Raw genomic sequence first — 13393 nt, 5'->3', positions numbered from 1 at the left:
ATGATGCGAATGTTGGTATGTTTGATGTTGTCCCAGAGGCCCCTTAAACTATTCTCCTTTTTGCTGTCTGATTGGGTGTTTTCTGCTACTTTCTCTTCCAAAGTGCTGATTCAATCCTCTGCTTCATCTAATCTACTGTTAATTCTCTCTAATGTATTGTTCATTTCAGTTACTATATTCTTCATTTTTGACTGTTTTTTTTTTTATGTTTTCTATCTCCATTTTTGTGTCCTATCTCTTTGTTGAATTTCTTACTGAGATCACTGAGCATCCATATAACCAATGTTTTGAACTCTGCATCTAGTAGATTGCTCATCTCTGTTTTGCTTAGTTCTTTTTCTAAGACTTTGTTCTGTTCTGTCATTTGGGACATGTTTCTTTGTCTCACCATTTTGGCTGCCTCCCTATGTTTGTTTTTATCTATCAGGTAGAGCTGCTATGTCTCCTGGCCTTATGTAGTAGGTGTCCTGTGGGACCCAGTGGTGCAGTCTCCCAGTCAACAGAGATGGTTGCTCCAGGTGTGTCCCTTGTGTGTGTTGTGTGTGCCCTCTGGTTGTAGTTGAGCCTTGGTTGCTGTTTGCACATCAATGGGAGGGATTGACCCTCAGGCTGATTGGTTGTGAGGATTGGCCATGATTACAGTGGAGAAGCTGTTGTGCAGAAGCTGACCCTACAGAGCAGGGTTCACTTTAGCATGGCTCTGGTGCCTGCTCTGTCTGCCCTTTGGGTGTGTCATCCTTGGAGGCAGGCCAGGTGATGCTCTGACTTGGTCAGAAGCTGGCCATTAGTTATGCCAGCCCTGGTGCCATCTGGGAGGGGACCCGCTGCAGGCCAAGTTTAGTTGCAGCCTGTGCTTTACTCGGGGCCACCTGGTATGAACCACAAAGCAATCTGCATATGGCTGCCACCTACACTGGGCTTGGAGGTGCCTCGAGAGGACAATCTGCAAACTGAGGTCAGCTGTCACTAGTGCTGGGCTTAGGGTTGCTCAGCCAGGGGTACGGGACATGCCAAAGCCAGATGCTGCTTATTTGGGTTTTGTGGACCTGTGAGAGATTTTAGGAAACTTTGCAGCATGAGCTAAGACAGGTCATTTGCAGGGAAAAGTCACTAGAAGTGACTTGGGTGTACCTGAAAGTTGGGTGGGTCGTGCTCTCAGGGAATCACTAGGGCAAGGCAGATGAAAGGTAATAGCCAGTTTAATGAAGACTCAGCTATGGTGGCTGCCTGAGTCTGTGTGCCAGGAAGGGGGAAGTTCAACAAGGAAATAATGGCTTCTGCCAGCTCCTCCCTCTGGGAGCAAGCTGCCCCTCCAGCCTTTGTCCTGAGGCCAGATAACTCGGTTCCTCCCCATATGTCCCCGGTGCCTTTGGAGCTGCTGCCCCAGCACTGGAGCTCAGCGAGTGAGTCCATTATCAAGTAAGTCCATGCTCGGGTCCTTAGAGGAGGACCTGGGACTGCAGCCACCCTCTGTCCCCCTCAGCCACAATCTCTGCTGGTTTTCACAGCGAGAAGTTATGGGGACTTCTCTCCTGGCACTGAAACCCTGGGCTGGGGAGCCCAGTATGGGCAAGGGACCCCTTGCTCCTGGGGTGGGGGGAATCTCTGCAGCTGAGCTATCCCTCCTGGTCAGATGAGGGTGTGGGACCAGCCTGTTCCACGTCTCTGTCCCTCTCCTCAGTCTTGAGGTGGCTTCTTCTGTAAGTGCATAGTTGCAGGGTTTCAGTTCAGCTAGACTTCAGGTGATTCTCAGTAATGGTTGTTCTGTGGTTTAGTTGTAATTGATGTGGTCCTGAGAGGGGGTGAGCACCTACTTCGCCATCTTGACTAGAAATCTCCCTGTTGACACCTTGATTTTGGACTTTTAGCCTCTAGAATGAGAGAGACTAACTTTCTGTTGTTTTCAGCCTCCTGTCTATGGCACTTTGTTTCAGAGCTTCTAGGACACTGTTCCAGAGACTGTGTGATGAATGCTGCTTGCTATGGGGGCTGAGGGGTCAAGCAGATTGCAGGGGATGGTCTTTTTCCATATAGAGACTTTACTTAACACCCCATTGTCAGTGTAGGGTCTCACCCTTGTCTTATTCTGTGCCCCATGTTTCCACCCCTGGAGCTTCTTTGCTTTTGAAATTAACCTCCTGATTCCTGTTTGGGTGAGGAAGGCATGCTCCGCATGAGGCAGGACCTGGGGGCCTGTGCCCTCCCCACTAATCCTCGTGCTTGCAGCCGCAGCTCACACTTAAAATTAACTGGAACTTCCTGCTCCTGAGTGACCTGCCTCTGCATAGCAAATGTCTAGTTTTCAAGCCCCTCAGCTAAAGGTCCCAGCTTCCAGAACCCCTGCAGTCTCCCAGATGGAAATGAGGGTGCCCTCTTCTGGCCTCTTCAAGCATTTACTCGGTGCTCCCCCAGGCCTCTTCCTTTATCCTAGGTCTTACCTGCAATAGAAGATTCTAGAGGGAAGTCTCTGTGTCTGATTCCTCCGGGCATCACCTCCACTTCCCGGCACAGCTTTTGCACACAATAGCCCCTCAGTACACAGATGGCTGAATAACTGAGATGACAGTGAAGTTAAAATGAGTGTATGTTTGACTTTAAGCCTAAGGGTAAATCAATTCGGAGGCTAAGATTGTTTAAGAAAGAACCAACCCACCCATACTTTACAAATGGAATTTATATTTCAAAGTTAAAAAAAAAAAGAATGAATCAAATTGGACCTTTAGTGTAGTTTAATAATGATAAAAACCAAACATTTTCTTGCTAAAATTTCTGAATTGCAATTAACTGCAAACAGTTTCTTAGCCCCTCTCACATTTGGGTTTGCCATCCTTAAAAGTAATCAGCTGACATGGGTTATAGCTCACAAAATTCTGGGAAAAATGCTGTATTTTTAACTGGGCAATTTTACACACATTTTCCCAGAGGCAGTTCAATGCTGGCATATTACTTCTACTCAAAGCAATCTTCTCATTTCCTGAAATGGAGGGGCTCACATGTTCCCCAAAAGTTACTGATTCTGATTCAAGAAAACATAAAATTCCACTTGTTTGGCACGTCTTTGCAAGAACATGTATTGTTACAAGGTGTTTTCCAAGCCTTAAAATCAAAGGCTGGCTTTGGGACCCTTCCCCAAGCCCGCCCCCTCCCCACCCTGCTCCCGCCATATCTTGTCAGTTGGATGCTGTAGTGAACACATTGAATATCTAGTTTGCATTTCAGGCTTTGAGTCCACGTGCCACTCAGTGACAAAGACTTCACTTCCTGTACGTGTGATTAGAAAAATGGTTTTAAGGAAAATCAAGATGAGGTACCTTGTTACAATAACAGAAGTAATCATGGAATTGCAGTGGTATTTATTGCAAAAGCCTGACTGACCTGCTAGCCTAGGACTTAGATTAGAAAATTGCCCTGGAACTATTTTTATTAAGGCATCAGGCAGGACTCTTTGGGGTGCAAATTTCAGAAACCTAGCTCGAATTAGCATATAAAAAGAATAGTTTTGGGTCATGTAATCAAAGGGAGAGTTGAGACGGGTGGTGTGGGACCAAACTACGGGCTGGGCTTGGCCTTAGGATGTGTGGAAGCAGGAAAGTGATGGTGTTCTCCCCTTCTCTCCTTTCTGTTTCCTTCCCTCTGGCTGCCTTCCTTCACATGGCTGCAAATATGGCAGCTCCTGGGATCACATCACAGAGGTCCTGAGACTGTCTGGCTGGAGGCATGAACTGGAAACCCTGGGGAAGGGCTTAGTTGGGACCATGTGTGTCATATGCCCATCTCTGGATCACGCAGTGGAGATGGTGCTGGAAGCTTCTGCAGGAAGATGGCAGCTCCCGTTTGAAACACATGATGAAAGTAGGGGAAGGGCTTTTCCCAAAGTAAGGGAAGTGCGGTCTAGACAAATGACATAACCGGTGTCTGTCCCCTACCAGTACTGTATTTTCTTTTACAGCCTGCTCTGCTTTGGTAATTGGAGGAGAAATGTCACTTACTTTTAGGCTCTCAGAAATTGCTGCAACAGCATTATTTGAATGGTAGACTAGACCAGCAGGAGGAGTGCAACCCTATGCGTGTACCAAGTGCAGGGGAAGTGGGTAATGAGCCCCCCACACATCTTCCAGCTTGACTGGGTTGGGTGGGGCTGAACCTAGAGGTGGATAGTCAGAAGTCTGCAGCCTGGGGCAGGGGACGAGCAGAGGCTGGAGATCAGGCAGAGGCAAATATGGTTGATACAGCCCGGACTTCCAGGGGGTCAGTGCCAGACTTGTCCTGACATTGTCGTGACAGCCGTCACTCCTTCTGCAGATGAGGAAACTGAGCCTATCAAGCTTAGCTGATTCGCCCGAGTCCTGCAGTTCATTAGTGGCAAGAAGGCATGAAGGCCTCGTTCCCACTTTCCACTATGCTGCTTCAGGAAGCAGACAACGGGTCCAGGGATGGAATGAGGACTCCCAGCTGCCCTCCAGCTGTGGGGTCAGTGGAAACCTCAACTCCTCCTTCTTGGTTGGGCTCACATTCCTTCTTCTCTTGAAATAGTAGAGTTGCCTCTTTGGAGCATTTCACTGTTCGTGGGCTTTGGAATCTCACGTACCCGGTCTCCAGGAAGACGACCCTCCAGCCTTCCAACAGTCAGCACGTCCATGAACGTGACGGCAGAGGCAGACGCTTGCTGTGAGCTCTGAATGCGGGGACAGTGCCGGCACACAGGGAACCCTTGAGATTCTCCCCTCCATTCCCCAGGCTCTGTCTCTTCCAGGAATTTGGTTTTTATCTTAGAGGTAGAAAGGCCTGTTGACTTTCCTTTTCTTCTTTGCTCAGTGTTTTCTAGGCACCAACACATGCAAGACTTCAGGCACAGGATTGTCTGTAGGAGCTCAGGAACCCCACACTCGATGGACCGATAGAGGGATACTCCCCATCTTTCTAGCTTGGGGCACAATTATGCAGAACTGGGATTTTCCTTTACTCATAATGCTATAGTCTTCATGTCTGCTTGTTATTTGCCGAATTCTTTGATGCCTGTTGGGAAGATCCTTGTGGTCTTAAGCAGCTTCCTTGGGGCTGAGAAGGTGGGGGTGTGGGCTGTGACCCAGAAAAGGCCTTTTGATTATGGAAGGTGGTGGGGCACCTCTTGGCTCGCCTAGGGATCATGAGCTCAGCGGGCTGGACCTCAGGTCACATATCTCCCAAATGGGGACAGAGGTCACAATGGTGGGCTCCTGGGGCCCGTCCACTCTGTTACCTGTGCTTATTATAGGATGGTGACAGGGGTGGGGATGGTGGTAGGGAAGTGATCTGGGGGAGGATTGTTAAAGACATAAAATCGAAAAGGGTTTTGCTCCTGTGGACTTCTGGAAGCTCAGTTCTGGAAGCTGGTTGTGAACCATCTGATTTCCTATTCCCAGGGTGTCTGCCAGTAGCATTTCTGAAGGTTCATGCAAACTTGATGGTTTCCATCTCCACCGAGAGGCCATTTAAAAAGTCAGGGTCACGTGAGTTGTGTTATCTCTTCTCCGTCAGCATTGACTTCCCATGTTGACTTAAAATGAAGAGATGGCATTTGAGAAGAAAGTGTTTCACATTTCTTCTAAAAACCAACCAATTTCCACCTAAGTGTCTGCTCCCACATTTCGTGACACATGGGACACATGAAACGTTGCCGCTCATTGTCACGGTCTGCAGCTGTGTCATTCCAAGAGAAGAGACTCAGAGGCACAGAGGCTGCCAGGCACAGAAAAACCCATGTAGGACTGAGCAAATACAATACTCATCAAATACAAATTGCCTCTACAATCCCATTTGGGCCTAGTATTCTTTCTTTTTTTTTTGTCTGCCATATGAAATATATGAGCACAGGCTTTTAGAGCCGAACGAAACTTTACAGCTGATGTAATGCACCTGCACCAGTCAGGGTTCCATACAGGGAAGAGAAACACCCTAGCTGTTGTGGGCAGAAAGGGGGTTGTGGCCAGGAATTGTTGGGGAGGGCCAGAGGAGTGGGGACACCCAGGGTATCCCGCACCATTGTCTGGCCCATCCTGGGAGGTGGGGCGATGAGGGGCTGCACTGACACATACAGCACGCTGCAATCCAGGGTTAGGGAACACAGATGGGGAAGGGGTGGATCCCCAGCTGAATGTGGAGTCTGGCTGCTGCTACTCCCTTCAGGACATACCTTCAGCTCCTGGAGCCAGAGATGGGATGCTGAGCTCAGCTTCCCCCCCGCCACTGCCGCTTAGCTCCCTGGAAGCTGGAGTCTCCCTAAGAATTCTGCCTACCAAACACATCATGATGTCTCCGGAAGAGGCCGCTCCCAGCAGCCAGGGAAGTCCTCCCACAAGGTGCACGGTGGCTGGGGTGGGTGCCCCAACCTGGGAAGCGTCTGGGACAGGCTTCCCTGTCCCAGAGGGATTGCCAGAAGCAAAAAGCCCAGCCAAAGTAGTAGGAAAGCTGCCAGAGCGCGTGTCCATCTTCCCCACATGACAGCAGTGCGTCTGAGGGAAAGCTAACCTGCCCTCAGAGTCCCCACTGCAAGGAGCCTGGGATATGGACATGTAACGGTCTGTGCAGAAGGAAATGGAGGCAGAGCCAGGGCCAATTCAAACCAACAGCGAACGGGAAACTGACTCGTGAGATTCTGTGGCTTCTGAGGCCCCTCAGGTGGCCAGGCCCTGACCCAGGACCCTTGATATTTAGGTCAGTGCTGACATTTGCCCTAGTTTCTTCTTGGGACCAGGCAGCACAGAGGAACTGGACATTTCGGTGAGAATCCCCAATCTTAGTGATTCTATGAGGAAACCGTAGGAGCCAAAATACTCTCGCTAATATACACAAAGGAAGACTCTGGAGGCTTGCCACCCCCTGCCACCAGCCTCCTGAGGTTTCTGGAGCCGCAGGCAGTGTTGGACAAGGTCTAGGTCATCCATGGTTAGTGACAGTTAAATATTATGGAGTACAGTTCTTGACTGAGTGGGCTTTTTTCTATTTCTTTAAATCTTGTTCTCCTAACTCAAGGAATGTACATTCTTAGCTATTTTGAACGTGGCCTTTCCACATGTCACACGGTCGATGTGATTCCTACTCACAGCCTCTGCTCACTTCTTCTTCACCTACCGGTGAGGCGCAGGGACGTGTCTCAATACAGGTCTCTGTCCTCTAGCCTGACATTCTGCGAGCTGAACCCTAGGGTGCAGAGAAGGGCGAGTCTGGAGGTCCTGGGGCTGCAGGAGGAAGCAGGCACGGCCTCGTGTGCACAGTCTCCCCTTCTCCCCTAAACTTGGAAAGGAATTAATGGTGTTTCAGATGTCTCTGGATATTTCGCAGTCACTCACTTTTCACAGGGGCCACGTGACAGGAGAGCAGTGAAAAGTGTGGGGGTGTCCAAGGCCAGGGTTCAGATCTGTGCTCTGCTATGAACCCAGGTTTGTCTCATCTGTAAGATGGGACCATAATCTCACCTAACCAAAAAAATGGCATGTGTCTGTGAGAGAGCTTGGGGTGGCGACGTTCGTGATCAAAGAGATGACATATATCCCAGTGTTGGGGACCGGGCGACACCTTGTGAGAAACACAAGTTCTTTCTCAAGAATTTTCTTGGAACCTGAGCGGGAGAATCATTTTCTTTCCCCTCATAGGTGTCCTGGCGTGGCGTCCTTCGCCTCACAATCAGCGTCATTACATATAGAACTGCAGGAAAGACCACGTGGTCGGTCTCCTGCTCTTCCCTTTTCACTGGCAAATAGAGCTTTGGTTAGCAGAGAGCCCAGGCGACTTTAATGGCTGTTTTTTAATATTTGAAAGGGGAGGTTATTAGGAGAAGTCCCAATTCAGAAACTTCAAGAAGAAACGGGAGGGCGTGGTGAGGGTGGAGGGGGCGACTGCATTTCCTGTTTCCCTTTCTGATGGTGTTGGAAAACATTGCAGGAAAACCATGGATACCCACGAAAAAATTCCAAAATTCATTCTCTTTGCCACCGGGGCCCAGCCCAAAAAGGTGACGAGTAGAAGTGAATTTTTTGTGTGTGTGTATGTGTCAAGAGGTGGGGTTTGCAGGAGACCAGCGAAACGTCTGTAGGGTGAAGACAGCATTCAGAGGGTGACATCAGCCCGCGGCTGGGGCTGGAGCAACAGAGCACAGAGAGTCTGGTTTTCATTTACAGTTTGGGGCAGGCCAGTGGTGGGGAGGGGGAGAGGAGGGGCTAGGGGGAGGGGCGCGGAGGAGGAGCCGGAGGAAGCCCTGACTGTACTCTGGACGCCGTCCAGTTTGGAGCTCACTATTCCACCCTGGGCTGCTCCATCCTCCTGCGCTCCAGACTCCTGCAGGGACCCCAAGGAGGGTTAGTTGCCTCCTCCGCTCTGGTCCCCTCCGCTGCGGAAAGAGGAGACGCTGTGAGTGGGAAAAACATGCGTCAGGTCGAGCATAACTGAATATCGACGCCCAGGGACACACACCTCTTCAGGTTTGCTCAGGGTGAGTGCCAGTTCCCCTCTCTTTTCCCAAGTCTGTGAGCGCTTTCACCTGGTGACCGCTTCTAGATGGCTCTCGGGTTCCCGCGGTGACAGTCAGTTTTCTGTACCCGTTGCTGGCCTCTGGGAGGTTCCGCTGGTTTTTCTCTCCCAGGTGTGGCGACGGGGTTTGCGTAGCCGGGTGGAGGCCCTGTGGACCCGGCTGCAGCTGTGGGGCTCCGGGGCTTCCCATGCTCGCCTGTGCGCTCCAGTGCAGACTTCGCTACTTAGACTCATTGTTTCTTGGACGCTGTCTCCTCCTTCTAAAGCCCAGCTGGCATCTGCTTTGTTAGCAGAAGTGTCTTTGGGGGGATTCAAGGGAGCTACCTGTTGGGCAGCACCTTGGGGACACTCCACCTGGGATCTCCCAGGTGTGTCAGGTGGGTTTTCTGCCCCTGCCGGAGGACCTGGCCTGGGCCCGGGCTGGCGGAGCACATCTGTGCCTTCCGGGGACCGGGGGACTTTGGTGCCCGGCTCTGGGCCAAGTCGAGGTCCCCAGCCATTACCAGCGGGCTTCATCTTTTCAGGAACCTGAAGTCACTGTTGAAGCCTTTGTCCTCTGATGTTGCTTAAAGCAGCTGCAGGGGTCAGAGGAGAAGGCGATTGGGGTTTGGGCTGCAGCCCAGTGGATAAGACAGGGCTCCTGGGGCCACAGGCCGGCCTGTGTTGCCCAGATGTGGCGTGGATGCCAAGCTCGGAGGCCCAAGGCCTGTTCCCTGGCAGGGAGGGTGGGGCTCAGGCCTCTGGCCCAGGATGGAAAGTGCTTCCTAATAGTTGCCAGCCTGCTTTGGGGACCTGTTTCAAGGGCTTACTGTGTTAGGAAATCAACTGGGGTTGAAGTAGTAGGGGTGGGGTCCTGGGGAGGACCCAGGGGAGTATCGTGTAGTGTAAAATAAATCAGCTCAAGGTACAAATTTAGAGCCTGGTCTGGACCCCAAGAACAAACTGCTCTGAGTGTAGGGGAGTGTCCTGCACCCCGAGGGGATGCAGGGTGTTGACCATGCCAGCCAGCTTCCTGGCCTGCACACAGCTACGTCTGCCTGTGAATTGCCAGCGTGCACAGAGCTCATGTAGATAGATTATTCTTAGCCTGGGATCCCCCCTGCGTCCCAGGGAACCCTTTCTTAATCCTTCAAACACCTGAGTAGAAATGGCTTTAAAATCAAGTATTCTTTGTTTCTAAGTAAATGGAGAGCTGGCTGGCTGTTGGACAAGATCAGAACCTCTGAGTTTTGTGTTGGGCCAACAATGATGGATGAGGTTCTTGTTCAGAAACCACTGAGATGTGGTTCCCTGCTTTTAAAGGTGCAGAGTTGGGGTTCTGAGGTGCTAAATTACTTGCTGAGGCCACTGGATCAGCAGGTGGCTGAGATGGCAGTGAAATATTTACCATTTCAGGAAAGCAGGTGGCCTAGCAACGGGGGGTCTCAAACTAAGTTACTTCTGGGTTTGGAATGTGCTATTTGATTTGTTCCCCCAGAAGATAACATCCTCCTGTGACATTCTACTAAAAGTAATTGGAGAAATGGTTTATGCTCCCTAAGTCTCTACCAATGAATGGAGAAAGAAGTGCTGGACAGGTCAGCTGACCCGCAGGCACGGACATCGGCTCTATGAGCAGGTCACCTGAGCAGGTTTCCTTTGTTCAGGCCACCCCTAGGGCTGGGGGCCCAGAAAGATGGGACTGGCATTTTGCTTCATTCTTGTGTGGGCTCGTTGCTGAGAGTGAAGGTGTGGGGCTGGGGAAGTAAGGGGCTTTTGTAGGAATTCAAAATATAAGAATGGTGATGTCGTCTTGCTGTTTTGTTTGCTGAGTCAAGGGTTTTTCATTCCCATGGGTTTACTTTTTCCTGCTCATGGCAGTGAGAAAACCATTCAGAGGACACTGGGTGGAGCGGAGGACTTGGGAAAGGATATCATGGCAGGTGGTGAAGTGTGGCTGTCCTGCCTTTTTCCAACTGGGGAATTGGAGGGTGTGGCCACCCCAGCGTCCTGGGAGGTGGCTGGGGAAGCCTCTAGAATGTTAGCCCTTGTCCCCGGCTCTTCCAGCACTTGTGAGGGTGTGTGCCCCACCTCACCCTGCTTGTGGTCCTCAGGTGATGGGGTTTGTGGTGAGTGTTCAAACTTGGGTCTTAAGGACATATTTGATAGACGATAAGCATCTTTCTGAATAGGAACTGTCTTTTTTTCTGTACTTCCTTTGATTTCTAACGGGTTTAGGATTCACTGTACCTCGTTCTGTCATCATGGTGCCTTTTGTAATTTCGTAGCTTAGAACCTAATACATCACTGATGATAAAGCAGGAAGAAACCCCTCTACTCAATCAATGGTCTGGGAACTATTTGTGGCTCAAATGAGGAGCCCCATCTGACCTTAGTTTTGAGTTAGGAGGCCGCAGACAACACTGCTTAAAGCCAGCTTGAAATCAGCCCTCCTTTCCCTTTGAAAGTTTGTAGAGAGTTTTTGCCATTGAGGCTTCTTATGTCTCTTTGCTCAGTGTTTAGACAACCAAATAACGTGTGGTCCTTACCAGGAGTCTGTGTCACCACCCACTTGTATGTGAAATTCCATTTAAAATTCACCGGCAAGTCCTGAATTTTGTAGCATGTGACTGTCTTACAGGCATAATGTAAATAACTTTAGCCAAAAGCTTTATTTGAAAATTTGTTCTTTTTGGAAGAACCTGAGGATTTGTTATCTTGGAGAAGAATCGGACCTTGAATGACACGTCCCGTTCTGAATGGGACATTGTGTACCAGGCAGCTTTCTCAGTGACCTACAGGAGCAAACTTTTCACTGTGTCTTAGCTGTGGAAAGCAGGCAGTGAAAACACACCACTGCCTCAGAAATATTGGATGATGTGAGAGCAACCGGACATTTAAAAAATTTTTATTAGTAGCTCTGGCTAAGGAAACGAAAGCCCCAAATGCTTCAAATTTTAAAGCAGGGAAGCTTAAAAAGTCCCTGCTGATTCAGACAGCTTTGAACTAGTCAAGGACCGCTATCTCCATCCCCCCATATCTAGATATGGTTTCTCTCTTTCCAGTGTAAAAATTCTGGGAGATAATCCTTCCCTTTACTGAAAAGACGCAGCTTGTTCCCTCTAAACCATGGGTAATGGCTGTCTCACACTCAGTGTCCTGATTTACAACGAGGGGTTCTCTTCAGAAATTCATTATATTGGTTCTCTCTTTTAATACCTACTGGTCTCATAGGTCTACTTTGGGAAGGAGATGAAATTTTGAATTAGAACACTGTTCCTGAAAATGTAGTCTGGCTTTCTGTCCTCTAGAGGGTGGTGTATCACTCCGAGCTCTGGAAAATTCTCCAAGTGGTGCTAGAATCTCTCAGGGTGGGGCTTCCGGGCTGCAGGGAGTGGGTTGGGAGGCACTGCAACAGAGCTCGTGGGTAACTTCAGGACCTATCTAGAGATGGTTTCAATACATATTTAAAAAAATCATGACTGTAATATCTGAAATAGATGTAAATTTAGAATTTTATTTTTTTCTATGCTCAGGTAGGAGTCTATTGAGGTGAAATTATTCCTTGAAATGAAGCATTCTGTACTCTAAAATCATTTCGTTACAAGGGCATTAAGCAATCAACTTTTAAAAGAAATGTTGTACCAATAGCTCCTATGAAAAGTTTAAATTAACAAAGCCAGTTTGCATATTCATGCTGTGCTGTATCACGTAGAAGTCTTGACATTTAGAACTGGAAGGGAAGTTAAGATGAGTTGATCCAGGAACTCACACTTTTTAATTACCTGCCTTCGCTATTTTCTTCTAATAGGCCACTTGTTTGAATGTATTTTTAAAAATTCACACAAACTAGAATTATAAATGTCCCATTTAAAATATTTGTTAATTACAAATATATCACCGACTCTCTGACCTGTGATTGTTACTCTGAGATGTCCGCTGTTAGGATGCTGAGTTACAGAATTCCAACTCCGAGCGAACAAACTTCACCTCCTACTTGGTCTCTGTGGTTAATATATCCCACTGTGCGCCATGGCGGACAGCTTTGGGGTTGAGGGAGGGGACAAAAATGACTAAGACGTAAGCCCTTCTCTCTGGCTGGCAAAAATGATTTCCATTTGACTATTTGAATTGTCAAAAAATTCCTACCTTGGTAGATGCTTTCTCCACACCTTTGACATTTCGAATGAAGAATTGTAGCACAGAAAGGTGAATTTCTGGCCTGAGGTCACAGAGCAGGCAGTGAAGCCAAATCATCCTTTCCTGGGGGCTCCTGCACATGTTAGCATATTCCCACGGGCAAACCCCTAGGACCAGGAATCCCGGAAGCACATGTCTCTAAGAGTGTATTGTAGAGCATCACGTGAAGAAAGGCACTTCCTTCCATTGACCAGTCTTTTAAGGAGTAGCGTATTTTAAGTTTATTTAGCAGAGAGGTAATTGTTGTTAAAAAAAAAAAAATCTGGATAGAAGAAAATTAAGACAAATATGGAAAGTTCTGCCAAACCCTCTCCCAAAGGCAAGTTATTAGTCTTTTGTAGGGGTCTGGCTGGATTTAGCACCGTGTAATCCTGCTGCTCTCTGGAATGCTAAGGCTCAGGAAACACACAGAAACATTATCCAGATAGCAGAGCCCAGGGAAAGCACAATGGGAAATACTTCTGTTCCCCCATCCCCCCATTTCGTGCTATACATGCAATTTTCATGGGTCCCGAGCATGGAGAATTGGCTACTAGAAGGAAGAGCTCATGGGTTGATTTAATTTCAAAATTAAAAATTGAACAGCAGCTGGAGATGACTCAGGTCTCAAGGGAAGCCATTCCAGGAAACCGGCTTTTCTCTTCTGGAATCTTCATCAGTTGATTCAGTGGCCCAGTGCTGGCACCCAGAGCTAGAGCCAGCTCAGCTG

The 13393-nt window shown here is 48.8% G+C and overlaps 1 protein-coding gene across 5 annotated transcripts in view; it reads left to right on the top strand.

The window, feature by feature from the left end:
• Window positions 1-8210: 8210 nt before the first annotated feature.
• The window catches only part of COL6A3 (collagen type VI alpha 3 chain), an 80055-nt gene continuing 74872 nt past the window's right edge, over window positions 8211-13393 (top strand). For 2 of the 5 annotated variants that reach the window (XM_074315604.1, XM_074315601.1), the window contains exon 1: window positions 8212-8467. The gene's annotated coding sequence lies outside the window, so the exon portion shown is untranslated. Of the gene's footprint in view, window positions 8468-13393 lie in introns of all 5 variants that reach the window. The other 3 variants (XM_019740939.2, XM_074315608.1, XM_074315610.1) reach the window with 3 other exon arrangements.

This window comes from Rhinolophus sinicus, linkage group LG01 (genome assembly GCF_036562045.2).
Source record: "Rhinolophus sinicus isolate RSC01 linkage group LG01, ASM3656204v1, whole genome shotgun sequence".
Classification (NCBI taxonomy): Eukaryota; Metazoa; Chordata; class Mammalia; order Chiroptera; family Rhinolophidae; genus Rhinolophus; species Rhinolophus sinicus.
This window is presented reverse-complemented; position numbering and strand designations above follow the sequence as displayed.